This window comes from Ursus maritimus, unplaced genomic scaffold (genome assembly GCF_017311325.1).
Source record: "Ursus maritimus isolate PB19 unplaced genomic scaffold, ASM1731132v1 scaffold_19, whole genome shotgun sequence".
NCBI lineage: Eukaryota > Metazoa > Chordata > Mammalia > Carnivora > Ursidae > Ursus > Ursus maritimus.
This window is the reverse complement of record NW_024424341.1, coordinates 41645428-41660406: the sequence shown is the minus strand read 5'-3', so window position 1 is coordinate 41660406 and position 14979 is coordinate 41645428. Positions and strand designations below refer to the sequence as shown.

The window sequence follows — 14979 nt, the reverse complement described above, 5'->3', positions numbered from 1 at the left end:
GGGGGGGGGGGGCGGGCCCAAGAGGAGGGGCTGCAGAGTTCGGCCCACTCTAGCACTGTTTGTTGGCAGACAGGTGGCAGCCGAGAGTTCCTGCGCAGGCGCCATCTTGAGTGACGGTGGGGCTGGCCGCGGAGGGGTGGGGCGGATCTAAGGGGAGGGGCTGCAGAACTCAGTCTACTCTAGTTCTGTTTGTTGGCTGACAGGTAGCAGCCGAGACTTACTGCGCAGGTGCCACCTTGAGTGACATTGGGGCTGGCCACGGGGTGGGGGCAGACCCAAGGGGAGGGCCTGCAGAGCTCAGCCCACTCTAGCACTGTTGGCCGACAGGTGGCAGCCGAGACTTACTGTGCAGGCGCCATCTTGAGTGACAGTGGGGCTGGCCTTGGGGGGCGGACCCAATGGGAGGGGCTGTGGAGTCCCACCCACTTGAGCATTATGTTGATCGACAGGTGACAGTTAAAGCTTATTGCGCAGAAGTCACCATCAGTGATTTTATTGCCGGGAGCACACCCAAGGGAGGGTTTTCGTATTTTGAATGACTAACAGGAGACTGTAGACTCCTACCCTTTGGGTGGCTAGGTATGTTGGCCTGGGGTGGCTCCCTGAGGCTTCTTGCACAGGCACCATCTTGAATGATGCCAGAGCTACGGGGGAGGGTGGCCCTGAGGGAGGGGCTGCCTTGTCCTGAATGACAGATGGGGTCTGCAGACCCATACCCACCCTAGCGGTGTGTTTGTTGGCCAGGCCGTGGCTGCCAAGGCTTACTGCGCAGGCGCCATCTTGAGTGACTGGCAGAACTACAGGGGGCAGTTGCGAAGGAGGGGCTGTCTTCTGATTGATGGGACTGCAGATTCCTGCCTTTCCTTGTGCCATGCTGGCCAGTAGGTGGCTGCCGAAGCTTACTGCGCTGGCGCCATCATGAATGACCATGGAGTTACAGGGTCGGCCTGAGGGTGGCGTTGACATGTCGAGTGACTGAGGGTACCTGTGGAGCCCTGCCCACCTTTGCTGGCCAAGAGGAGCCTGAGGTTTGCTGTGTGGGCGCCAGTTTGGCAGGCCCAGAATGCCGCCGTGGCCACGCAGCATGGCAGCAGGCACAGAGTTTCCTTGGAAGGATACCAAAGCCAACTCTCAGGGGAATGTGGGGGCAGGGCTCACCTGTACAGGTCTCAGGGTCAGTCTGAAAAACGGGTTCAGATTTAGATATTTTAATAGGCTTGGTCAAAGCAGAATTTCAAATAAGAAGACGAAGGAGGCAGGCTGTGGACATGAAGTTTGGGGTTTGGAGGCTCTGAGAGCAGCCGACTTTATGCAAAGAAAAAGGTCTAAAAGCCTTTAAACTAGATAATTCAGAGCTGCAGACCGTTAGAACGTGGTACGGGAGATTATGGAGAGGAGGCTCTCAAGGCAAGTTGGGGCGTGGTTTTGGGCGGAGGGAGTGGGAGAGCTGGAGGGGCGGGGCTTCCTGCTTGGAGACGGGAGGTGGGGCTGCGCGTGCGCAGAGCTCCTTGTGGCACCGTCACAGCGTCCTCTGGAGGACAGCGATGCTTCCAACACTGAATTAGCTTTCACCATGTTTCTTTTAAGTATATTCTGGACTCCAGGGAGGTACTTCTAAACCTAGCTCCAACAAAGGAGCTTGTAAGTTCCTACTTTTTTTTTTTCTTTTGAGGTAGTAGAGAAGGTAACACGTTGTATCCTTCCTTCCCAACCAGGTGGTGAGAGAAAATTAAGTATGTACATCCACCCGTGAACATGTTTTAATATAGAGTAGAGCTATAATTGGGAAGGTACTTCCCCCAGGTGCTTCTAATTGCATACTCTGAGGCACAGTGGGACTTGAAATAGGAGGTATTATCCACTGGGAGCATATTGATAATCTCTAAAAAGTTATATAAGGTTAAGGAATGATGTTACTACCTAATGATAGTAGTACTAAGGTCCAAGTATAAGTTAATCTTTTCATATTACTTAAATTTATAGTACAGCTAAATTTCTGGCCCTGCATCACTGGCTAAATGGTAAAACTGGAGTTTTAATTCACTTTTCTAAGGGGTACATATTGTTGCTACTCCATGTGGTCCTCATGGAAAATGTCAGCAGATGTTCTGTTTTTCAAAATGACATTACGATGGTCTATAATTGTCTGCCATGAGGTCTGAGATTGAGTACGCTGAGCATCTGCTTTTCTGTAAAGCGGGAACTAGAAAATTAAGTGTTGTGGTGAGGAGTGACAGAGACAATAAAAGTAAGATGTTAAGCACTATATGGAGCCTGTAATTAGTAAATAATAGTACTACTTTAGCTATTTTTTCCTCCCAATTTTTGCTTGTAAAATGCATCCTTTGCTTTTAGAGGGACGGCCAATGTCACATAGCTAGTAAGTGGGAAGTTGGATTCTTGAATTGATTTCTTAATCCAGAGCCCCGTGTCTTTATATTTTGCTCTGCTTGTTAGAAAGCGTTCTGAGGGGCACCTGGGTGGCACAGCGGTTAAGCGTCTGCCTTCCGCTCAGGGCGTGATCCCGGCATTGTGGGATCGAGCCCCACATCAGGCTCCTCTGCTATGAGCCTGCTTCTTCCTCTCCCACTCCCCCTGCTTGTGTTCCCTCTCTCGCTGGCTGTCTCTATCTCTGTCGAATAAATAAATAAAAAGTCTTAAAAAAAAAAAAAAAAGAAAGTGTTCTGATATACTCAGAAATTGACTTGCACACCCATTGGCATAACCTCATTGGGAAAAGGCTGTGATTACAATCCAAGATATAACATGTGCCTCAGGGAGCAATGCCCATGGGCCCTTCCATCCTGGGAGGGAGAGCTCTTCTTCCTGGTCTGGTTTGACCTCTGTCACTAGAGGAAGTGGAGATGCACCTGTTATGCAGTCATTTTCAGCCCGAGGAATGTATATACAAAGTAAATTTGATGTCTCATGTTTTCTTTTCCTTCCCCAGCTTCGCCTTCTCGAGCTTCTACCTTTCTCAGAGACAGCTGACAAGAGGAAGAGGGACTAGATCCAAACACTAGGTGGCCAGGTCCAGGTGAGCTGAATTCCCTTCTCACAGTGCCACACTTATCCTTGCAGTGAACACATTCTTCCTCATCCTGACACTTTCCTACTGCATCTGTGTTCCATATAGCCATGCAAGTGCTATTAGTGCTCTGAAAACTCAGACTCTTCCGGTGAATTGTGTGTTCGCTGAAATTCTCCTTGGCCTCATGCTTTCCCTTTCAGTTTCCTACTTCTTTTTCCAACACTCAGCTGCACCTTCAGGCCTACTCTTTCTCTCTTGTTGGGTGATTAAAGAAGCATGAGAGAGATTCATTGGTTCATCTATCATTCATGGCCCTGAGTGGGAAAGGAAGTATTTTCCTGGAGCTCATAGTCTATTGGGTAATGAAAAACGTTGAAAAAATAATTGTATCATCCATGTTTTTGAGAGAGAACATTCACTATGAACAACAGTTAACCTGAAAAAGTCAACATAGGGCCTTCCTGAGAAGGTCATTGAGATTAAGGCTGAGTCCTCAAGAAAGGAGGATGGTAGTGTGTTTTGGAAAGAGTAATCTTAAGCAGAGGGGACAGGGGCATTNCTGAAGGATCCAGAGATAAGAGCCAAAAGTCTTTGATACCCGGAGCAAAGGAAAGAATTGAGTGGCATTTGAGCATGGTGGGGATTTTAAAGGTCAATTGGAACTGTATTGTGAAAGGCCTTGCAGTCAGTGGTAAGTATATGGGCTTGATATGAAGCATAGTGGGAAACCTTTGATGTGTTTTAACCATGAAAGTAAGATGGGAATCAGATTTGTGTTTTAAACACACCATCTGGTTGTGGGGTTCAGAAGGGGAGGGTGGAAACTGGTTGCAGGGAGACGACCTCGGTCTGGGTGAGAGATGATGGCTTGGATTTGGGTCAGAGCAGAGGGGTAAGTGAAGTGGATGGATTTGAGAGAGGTACTAAGAGACTCAGTAGGGCCTGTACTCTTCTTTCATGGCTTGCTGACTTTTTCAGATAAAGTGCAGTGGGTCACATTATGTGGGGAAGTGGGAAAAATAGCAAAAGTTGTTCATTCCATCAGCAAACACAGACACTATGTCCAGTCTGGGACAGGACCTTGTTAGACTTTGTGTCTCTGGAAGTGGGTAACATAATCATTGGCCTCGATATCTGCTGAATGAGAACTCTAGTTAAATGGAGAGTAAGAAAACATGCTTACCAAGATAGGTGGCTATGCTGATGGTGTATTATCATCCAGAGAAAGGCTCATGTGCTGTCCCAGGTGGATCCCTGGGAATGAATTGGTTTATTCCTGGCCTCAGTGAATGCTCCAGGTATCCAGTGTCTGGTGCTGAAGCCTGTGGACACTTAGAAACCTTATTTCAGCTAAGGACTTACGTTAGTAGGTACACATGACTGAAGCTCAGGAGACTTATAGAAACCCTACTGACGTATTAGTTTATATCGAAAGATAGTGTGACTAATGTATAATGTTCCTATTTTCTCAATTTTGGTGGGAGATAACTACAGCAGGGACCCAAATACTCAAAAGTATGTATGATCAGCAAATTCTCTCCCTGTAGGCAGACCTACATGGGAAACGAAACCATAATGAGAAGGTTGCTTGGTGAGTATGGAATCAAAATGAGAGGATGCGGACAAGGTTTAATAGCACTGGCCTGTAAGGTAGCCTGGTGTCGCCATCTGGTTGCAGTGAAGCTCTTGGTAGGCTTACTAGGACACCAGAAGCCCCCTGTCTACAGTCCCCTTCCTCCCCAATTTCCATTCAAATTAGGTCTGACCAGAATAGCCCTTTCCTGTACATGGTTAAATGAACCATGCTTTGTGGCTTGCCTTTCCATGTCCTTCGTTTTTTTGGGGGGAAAAAATCTGATTAGCTAATTATTGACATTAAAATATGGTTAGATAAGTCATACTGGCTCAGAAGACATTCTCTTTAAAGTAGCTTTATTCATCTTGAACTATTTGGAATCTGATCATTAAACTAAACTCTTAGATACTATTTCCTCTCTTTTGAAATTTTTGGGGAAACCCCACAAGAATCAACAACAAGGAAATTGTGCTGCAGTGTGGTAAGTGCTGAGCTTATGTGAGAGAGGTAAACCCAGGGTGATGTGGAGATTACCTGAGAGGAGCCATGTAAAAGACCAGAGGGTGGAGATCGCGGCCAGTGTGGTAGGGAGAGTGGTCATTTACTCTTTGCTGACATTCCCATATAAAATTGGTCCCCTGACAGCCCCCTGTTGTCCGTATGCTCCTGTTCGTGGTCAATTGGACAAGACCGGACACCTAAGCCTAGAGCAGTGGTTCTCAAAGAATAGCTCCTGGAGTGCTTATTCAAATGCCTCTTTCCTAGAGATTCACATACCTCCTAAGTCATCACACATGGAAAGGCAGGTACATATTCATACGTACCTCAGATGGCTTTTGGCACCCCCAAGTTTGAGAACCACCACCCAGAAGAACTTGAGCCATGGCGTGCACTTGCAGATTCGGAGAGCTTGGGTTGTTTAGTCTGTTGGCACTGGGTACTTCACCGGGTGGTGAGGTAGGACTGGGACGGGGGCAGCATTTACCCATGTGCATGCTGAAGTAGAGAATGTCGGTCTGCAGAAAGAGGCAGGAGAATGGAGCAAACGAGAAGAGAGGAGACCGCACACCATGCTGTCCCTGAGAAACGAAGAAAGTAACTTCCTCGCTTCCTGACTTTAAAGTTCTCAATTCCAGCCCCCTCGGATGAGGTAGGTAGAATGAGTGAGGGGGCTGAATCTAGGTGCACCGTGATGAGGGACCAAAGTAAGTAAGTAGAGATGGGGTTGAAGAACTCTCATGGAGCTTCTATCTCAACTGATGGGATATGGGGAGCCTGAGGTCAAACAGTGGGGTCATAGGATTTCTTTATCTCTCCTTACACGTCCACTCACGTTTCCAAGCCTCTGATATGTGTTCTTTAATTGAGTTTTTCCCAGTTCAGTTGAACACTTGACCTATTGATCCTTTGATTGAGGCCAAAGACACCATGCTTATAGCAGGGATGCCTGATGAATTCCATCTTTATTTCAGTTTTGTTAATTGTGAGACGCATATTTTTGTTTTCTATTCATGAAGTGGAGAAGTAAAGTGCTTTAAAACATTTAAAGAATAGCACTAAAACTGCGGTATAAACCACAATGGCGACACTGTTCTAATAGCATCACTGCCCTGTGGTTTTAGGTGGTCAAGCTCATATCTGAAATTTACTCCACGTAAAATGCTTATAACACATGTAACATTTCATGGTTAGATGTCCAGTGTGTGTAAGAACAGATATTTGGAGGTTAAAGAACAGCAAGAAATCTGTAAGCCCTTCCACCCAGGGTGGAGAGTGAGACTAGTTTCCATCATTTGTCTCCTCTNNNTCCCTCCCTTGGCCCCTAGGACCAGAGTCAGGCCGATCCCTTTGTGTCTGCACCTTTCCCTGTGTCTGCCAAATGTGTTCAGACCTTTTAAGATCCTGCCCTTGGCTACTACTTAACCCACCTACTACTCCACAGAGAGCAGAGGGAAATGCATAGGCTTCAGTAATTAGGGCTGTGTGAGGGTCCACCTCCAAGTCAGAAAAGGTGATGGGTGTGCCATGTGGCTAGAATTCAGTTTGCACTGTAGGACAGAGGGGAGGGCCTGCGTGTGGAGTGCTATCAAGTGGTGCATGGGCTTGAGGAGGGTGTACAGATAGTGGAGGACTCCATGAGAGCAATATGAGGTGGCCTGAGGGGGAAAATGAAGTGTCAGAGTAAGCAGGGGCCATGTCCTGAGGACCACCACAGCAGAGGGAGTGCTGATAAGCGGTAATAAGCAGAAAGGAAAAGGCAAGACAAACAGCAATTGAATTTACTTCCAAATTTTATATTCAAATTTTTTTTTCAATTACGAACTTAGGATAACATTTGAACTAAAATACCAAAAGAAATGGAAGTATCTTTTATTACATTTTTAAAAATTTTCCCCAGTTTATGAAGTCTTTATACAAGTTTTAATGTGGAAGTTTTTTTCTGATTTAGTTTATACATGCTTCCACATGTTTAAATATCTATGTAGTTTATTTTAGTGTGTGTTTTTATTTTAACACGTGAGATCATACCCAGTTCATTAACATTTCAAACTCAAGCTACAAGAGTGCAGTTTGTAGGATGTGAAACAATGGTTGGGGGGGAGCATGTGATATACCATCTGGAGAGCTCATAGAATGTGTCCACCACGTTTTCAGTCTCCATTTACATGGGTGTGTTTCTTGTGTGTGTACACGTACTGCTTTGTAGCTGTTTAATGGTGTCTAAAAGAATTTCCATATAAATACATTTCCATCTATAGCATTGCTTTCTAAGAACTGCATTATATTCCTTTATGTGAACATTTTATTGTTTTTTTTTACATACATATAAATGCCACGTGTGCTGTACAATTTTATACCTTAATTTAATGCTTCAAAAGTTTTTTTTTTTACATTAGTGGTTTCTCTCAAGTTTAAATAAACCAGTGTGTCTGTAGAATGTAATACTATGTGGCCTTTAGAAAGAATGATGTAGATCTGTGTGTACTAGTATAGAAAGATAACCATCATGAATTACTAGGTTTTACAGTGCACACACAAGGGGCACCTGGCCGGCTCAGTGGGCAGAGCATGCAACTTTTGATCTTGAGGTTGTGAGTTCGAGCCCCACGTTGGGCGGAAAGTTTACACAAAAAAATAAAAATAAAAAGCACACTCATGCAGAGCTCCTAATGTGATCTCATTTGGGTAAAGCTGCTACTCCGTACCTGGATGTTAGAAGTTTTAGTACAGCAACAAATTTGATCAATGTGTATGGCTTGTAGTTTCTACATTAAATACTCTATAATTGAACATTCTACTGTCTTCTATGTTTGTAATCAGAAAATAAAATGATAAAACTTTTTGAAAACATGGCTTAATGGCTACGTAACATTCTACTAAAGATTTTGTCTGTTTAAATTTTGGAGGAATGCTGTGTTTTGAGTGCGCTGATTTATTTTGGTGTGAACAAAGTATGTTTGTTACTGGCCTTAGTGGACTTAGCTTTCCAGTGATGTGTTGAAATACAGAATTTCTTGTCAGGAGGCCAGACACCAACACTGGTTTTATTATTCTTTCGTAATGTCAAAGGCTATCTCCAACCTTCTTGGAAAGCGTACTTGAATAACCGGCAGAAATTAAAGTGTTGGCCATCTCCTCTTATCACTTTTGTTAAAATTACTTTATTACTTAGTCCCCAGAAAGTTCATAGTTTGTATTTAAAGAGTTAATGCTTTCCTGACTGAAAGACCTTTCTTTGTTATAAACTAAATCCCACATGTATATTACTACTTCCATGCAAGTCAGTTTTTGGACTGCGTTAGCTCTGTTAGTGTTATTTGTTCTAACACTCGCATCATTGTGTTGGAAAGAATACTTCATGTTTTCATATGTTTGGGTCATTTTACAGACACCCCCCTGCTCCCACCACACATATACCTTATTCAAAATTCTCCTGTTATTTTTGTACACTTATTCATCTAGAGGAACTGGATTCTCATTTTGTCGAAGCTCCCCACCCTGTTAATGAATTTTAATTTATGTTCAGAGAAGGATTGACAACAATTTCCACATTCCCATCTGAAAACATATGTTTTCATTTATTTAGGACTTGTTTTATGTTCCCCTGTACATTTAAAAATTTTTGTTTGGAGTTGCAAATACTTTGTTGAATTTATGGGAATTTATTTTGTTATTAGTGGGATTCTTTTCTTGTATTTATTCACAAGGTTTTTCAGCTCAAAGTAATGCTTTTTCCACATGATGCCTTTTATTTTTTCTTTCTTCAGTTGTGTTTGCTAGGTTTTTTTCCAGAATAGTGTTGAATGGTAGTTGTGGTGGAGGACCTCCCTTCCTTGTCCCCACCTTTAGTTGGAATAGTTTCAGTGTTTAATGTGCTTCCTTGCATTTATTTGAGATAAATCTTTATTCTTAAATGGTCTCCTGGTTTTACTTTTGCTAAGAATATATGAGGAGAGCCTACTGAAGTTTGCAAATGCTTTTAAACGTATGACAATGCTCACGGGGTCCCCTCCCTTCCCCCTTTAGTTGATCATATAGAACAGTCCACTGGAATTGGGGTATCTTCCTTGTTTTCCTGGAATAGGCTTTCATTGTCACGGATTATTTAGACTTTTCTAGATTGGATTTATTAAACATTTTTGCATTTAAGTGCAAACAAATATTTATTGAACAATTTCTCTGTGCCAGTCCTGTCAAGATAAAATACAATGATGGAAAAGGCAACAGAGGCCTTGCCCTCAGGGACTTTGGGTATAAGTGCGGGCACTCTCGTTTCTACTGGGTTCATGCATCTTCAAGCATATCTCTCATAAAATGGGTAAATTGTTATTGTTGGCCTTTCTGGGCTGTCCTTGGAGGGTTCCCCCCTCAGCCTCAACATTTCATGTGATCGTATCAGGCAAACCTTTAGCCAACTCCTTTTTGATGCTTTCATCTCAGCCACCTCCAAACCTGTATCTTCTGTTTTCTTCAATGGTAGGCGTGGCTGTTGCCATGGAGGCAGAAGCTGGACTGGGGAAGTGGGGGCGAAGTGGGTAGAGCAGTTATGCTTTTGATTGGCCAGAGGCGCTGTCACAGGACGAGTTCACGTGGGATCTGGGTCTTCCTGAGGGTAAGGTGAGTATGGGGCCCTGGCAGGTACTAACTCAGCATATCTGGCCCCACTCTTAGTTGCCCTTTGGATTGCAAATGGAGGACAGAGTGAGTCAAGGGTAAAGGTTGGGTCACTTGGCCAGCAGGGCACCTAACCTCATCTCTCAGGGCTCACCGGCTATCGCGTACCCCTATAGGAGGACGTTGACCAGTCTTTCCTTTTCCTGAGTTTGACGCTTGATGACTCTGGTAGGACTGCAGTTATACAATAACACATTGACAGCATAATACTCTGACATGTGCTTGTCCCTTCCCTTGGCTCCATGTGTAAAATGGTGTTACAAGCCGTCATTTACTGCAGCAGCTTTTTAGCTCTGCAGGTGTTAGCTTTTATAAACTGGAAATCAGATACACATATAAGGACTTAATTGTAGTGGGCAGCCAACTGTTTAGCTCTTATTTTTTTCTTACTAATATTTTATTTACTTGACTGTCCTTAAATGGAGACTTGGCGGTTCAAAAAGAGTGGGCATTTTTAATGTTTTTAAACCGTATGCTGAAACGGCATCCAGAAACATGGCTGATGTCTGCACCAGCTGGCTTCTCACCAACATCAGTTTTTCATTTTGATTTTTATTTTTGAAATATTTGCCCATTTGATAAGCCAAAAAAATATTCACTGCAGTATTTCACATCTCTTTGATTTCTGATGTGACTGATCTTATCACTGATTTTATGAATTGTGTATTTTTATTTTCATGTTGAGACACTTACCTTTCTCTTACTGCTTTCTAAGAGCTTTTCACATTCAAATATTAACTTTCATCTATGTTGCAAAATATTTTTCCACCTCCTCTTCTAGTTTGTTTTTATTTTGGTTGCTTTTTATAGTGTTGCAGAAAATTTGTTACCTGTTTTTATTTTCACATCTGCCGAGGTCTTTCAGTGGTCCCTGCCGTTGGAATTCTGCTTGAGCATTCTCCTCCCTGTACCTGTTCTTTGCTGTTGTAAACAGTGCCTCTGTGAACACACTTGAGAACTGTATCTTTGTGCACGTGGACAGATAGGTCTATCAGTTAGGTTTCAGAGGTGGAATCACTAGGATAGGGAATGGCATTGCATTTATGTACTAATAATTGCTGGAGACCTGAGGAGTATATTCAACTTAACAGCTGCAATTTCCATATGTCATTCTTGAGTATCAGAAGTTCCAAAGTTGATTCTTTGGGGTTTTTCTAAATTGACTGCCATCTGGTTTAGGGTATGACATTGGACTCCAGCAGGGTGGGATGGGCAGGGAAGGGAGAAGACCCCCTCAGGGTTAAGGTGTCAGTGTTGCGTGCGCCCACTCAGTGGGCAGCACAGTCGCTAAGGCCTCTAGTGCTTTTGTTTATTGTTTTGTTTTAACTTTGAATTTATTTTTTTGACTAGGTAATACATGCTCATGGTAAAAAAATAAAATAAAAACAAAAAACAAAAGGAGAATATACAGTGAAAAAGTAAGTTTCCCTTCTCTCCCTGGGCCCCAGTTCCCTTCCCCAGAGGCAATCACTGTTAATCATTATTAATAGTCTCATATATATCCTTACAGAAATTGTCTAAGTAAATGCATCTCTTTTTGTAGTTTCTTAGAATGCTATACACATTGTTGTCTTCCATTTTGCACTTAACTACCTTAGAGATCATCTCATATCCATTTATTTATAATTTGCCTCATTATTTTAAAAGGTTCCATAGTCATTATATGAATATGTACCATATTTTGTGCATTGTCAGCAGTGCTTCAATGAATATATTTTGCACATATGTCATTACATCTCTGGGATAAATTCATGGAAATAGAATTTATAGGACAGGGTATGTACATTTAAAATTTTGATAAGTTATCCAAATTGCCCTTTCTAGAATCTATATTGCCACAAGCACTATGTGAGTATGCCAGTTTCTTCATACTGACATACATATTGTCTGTCTTTATGATTACTCTGTTCTCAAGGCTATTTTTTTACTCTGAGATCTCAAATGAATTTCCTGTGCCATTGTGGCAAGGAGTTGTTAGGGTCTGATTCTTTTTTTAAGCTTTTCCTGTTAATTTTTTTAAAAAAAATTTAATGTTCTTGCTGACCGAGGGCTGTTTTGTTGCCCTGGTTAGAAAAATCTACACGTACATTTAATGAAGATCACATTGGTTTACTCTAGTCCTGAATTTCTTGAGAAAAGAAATGAGTGAATTTTTGGTGTAGAATTTGGCATCTACCTTGTGATAGGATTCTTAAGAGCATTTAAATGGTCATATTAATGAATAGGAAGTCCTCCATCTCTTTTCTGTGTTCTGGAAAGGTTTTTATCACATGGTAAATTCACTGCTCATGGAAATTTTATGGGAGGTTGCTCCTTAAATCTTTTTAAATTTCTTCCCTAGATTTTCCTCTGCTTTCTGATCAGGTTTGCCTATTTATATGTTCTTAGAAAAATTGTTGATTCCCTATCAAACCTTTTAACCCTACAGTTCTTTTAGTTTTCACTTACTGGTGCTTCATACTTCAAATATATGCTTACTGGGAAGAAAAGTTAACATAATAAAGAAGGACATTTATTAAGTCAAAGTTATCCTTTATATCTCCTGATTTTATTGTCAGGTTAGAAGAGCCCTTCCCTGTTCCATAATTATAAAAAATAATCTTTTATTTATCTAATTTTGATTTTAGTTTTACAGTTTTTATATATAGTATGACCTTCTTCCCTAAGCGAATGATGGCTAGTTTTCCAATATACCATTCACCAAAGAAATTCGTACATTCCTTACTAGTTTGTAAGTGCCACTTTTCATGCCAGTACTGGATACTCGACTATATATGTTCAACTCAGACTAAAATTCCTAAATGAATCCATTTTCTTTTTGTCATAAGTTACAAGTGCATCTTTTTTGTCGTTTTATTTCTTTGGCTTTGATGGTATACACAAAACCATTATTTGTGATTTTTATATAGTCTTTCTGCCTTTAGGCATGTTATAAAAGAACTTTCTTACCCTGAGATTATGTTAAAGTATTTTTTAAATGTTGTGTATGATTTGTTGGCCTTTTGATATATGAATTTTTAAAATATTGATCCAAATGGAATTCTTGCAGGTCAACTTTAGAACCATCGCCAAGTTCCCCAATGTTAATATTCTTTGAAGTTCCATATAGTATGGATTAATTTGGGGGAGGTTTTAGAACTTTGACACAGTAGATCCATACATCTCCCATAATTATATTGTATCTCTCCAGTTATTGCCTTTTATTATAATATAATTTGTAATTTTATTCACATGGTTGCTGTTGTCTTTCATTAAATCTTTTCTATCTTTATAATGGGAGTTCTCTTCCCTTTTTTAAAATTTATAATTGATATATTTTTAGGGAGTCTGTTATAAGTGATTTCCTTATTAAATTATTGTATGGTTTGTTTGCATTGATTCACAGTATCTGAGTGGATACATGTAAGTGAATGATCGCTTTAGATCTTTCTTTCTTTATGCCTCAGATGTGTTTTTCTTGCCTTGTTGTAATTGGCTAGAACTCTGTAGAATCATGTTCAACAGTGATAGTGTTAAAGACTTTTGTGTCTGTTTGTATAACTGAGTTTGGTCTGTGGTTTGTTAGAGCTAGCTTTATCTTGGGTTTTTTAATTACTCTGATTTCATAAAGACAATTTGAAAGCTCTCTTATTTCTCTTTGGTCGGTTTATATGACATGGGAATTGGCCTTTTCTTGAATATGATATATAAAGGCCTCACCTCTAATGCTGAGTTCACAGCCATCTGGAGAATTATTTCTCTGACCCTCTTTTTATATTTCTTCCGTGTTTATTTCTCCATGTATTTTTTTTTCTTTAAAATGTCTGCAGGTCCATGGCATTTTCACTCTGTTCCTGTGGATAGCTGCTTGTTCTGAAGTTCCAGAAAGGATCCTATTCCCAAACAGGTATTCTGTTGCCTCCGAGAAGTTGGACTAGTGTTTTCTAGGGGACTGGAGTTTTCTCTGGAATCTGGATGCCAAAGAGCAGACTTGGGCTTTCTGCCCTTTCATCTTTGCCATTCAGGCATGCTGCTTTTTGAGAACTCTGCTCTTGTCAGAGGCAGTCCCTCTTAGCCAAGTCCTAGATAAAATCGACTGTTCTCTCATCCAGAGTATCACACCAGTTCCCCAGAGCCTGGACACTTGCCCTTTTCCTTCCCCTCCTTTGGAAGTCTTCTGTCCAGGGGGTATTAATTACCTAGTGCCTTCCTCTCTGTTGCTACCTGTCCTTCTCAAGGAGGGCAGGGCAGTGAGGGAGGCAGTGCTTCATTCACAAGGGTCTTCATGATGGATGTGTGTTTGTGAGGGTTGGTGTTCCCAGGGACAGTGGTGGAGAGGGTATGGGAGGGCAGTTTGTGCGTGAGCAGAGTGCAAGCCCATCACTGCCGGGGAGCCCAGCATGGCAGAGTTTGCTACATTTATCCCCAAATCATTTATTATTTTCCCAAGTCACCTCATTTTCTCTTTAGACATTAAAAAAAAACCCTTAATTTTAAACATACTGGTTTCCGTTTAAAACAAAAGCAGAGAATTTTTGCTGCATATGGTTTTGTTCTTCTCTGGAAGTAAAGCCAGAAGTACAAAACTGTCAGACGAGTTAATTGACCCACCCAAACCTAGATTTTGTTCCCATAGTGCCTACTTCCTTGTACCATTTGTGGCTGTCCACAGGGAGAAAGGTGTACCCTTAATTGCCCACATTAGAAAAAAGATGAACATCAGCGTTTACACTCAGTCTAAAGGGTTTTTCTAAAAAGAGGGGGTAGGTAATAAAAGAAAAATAAAGATAACTAGGGAAATAAATGAGATGGTACAGAGGATTATCAAAGCTGGTTCTTTTGAGACAAACTTTGGCAGGATTGATCAAGGCAAAAGAATGTGTAATAGCATGAAGAAGCCTGATGGCCACTTTATCATATTCTTACTGTTGATGTGAATAATGTATGTTTATCACCTATATAGGGTTTCTGTGTCTTCACCAATACTGCATTTAATTTCCCCTCAGTGTACTGCCCACCAGGGCTTCCCACCAAGTTGTTGGGTGTACCGAGAAGGGGCCGGTAGAAGAGTGGGCAGGTGAGGGGGGTGACACACCAGAATGCTCTTTTGGAAGCAGTGGCATAGAGGTTAACCCAGGATGTTCTCTCTCCCCAGAAACTTCGCTGTGCTTCTGCAGGCACACAGTAACACATGCCCGTGTCTAAAATCAATTCTAAA

General features: G+C 41.8%; 1 long non-coding RNA gene across 2 annotated transcripts in view; it reads left to right on the top strand.

The window, feature by feature from the left end:
• LOC121103461 overlaps window positions 1-11157 on the top strand; it is a 13161-nt gene extending 2004 nt beyond the window's left edge. Inside the window, exons 2-6 of one of the 2 annotated variants that reach the window (XR_005835683.1) lie at window positions 2951-3037; window positions 4579-4622; window positions 5630-5757; window positions 9589-9725; window positions 11133-11157. This is a non-coding gene — a long non-coding RNA (uncharacterized LOC121103461). The remainder of the gene's footprint in view (window positions 1-2950; window positions 3038-4578; window positions 4623-5629; window positions 5758-9588; window positions 9726-11132) is intronic. The other variant, XR_005835685.1, reaches the window with a different exon arrangement.
• The last annotated feature ends 3822 nt before the right edge of the window (window positions 11158-14979 follow it).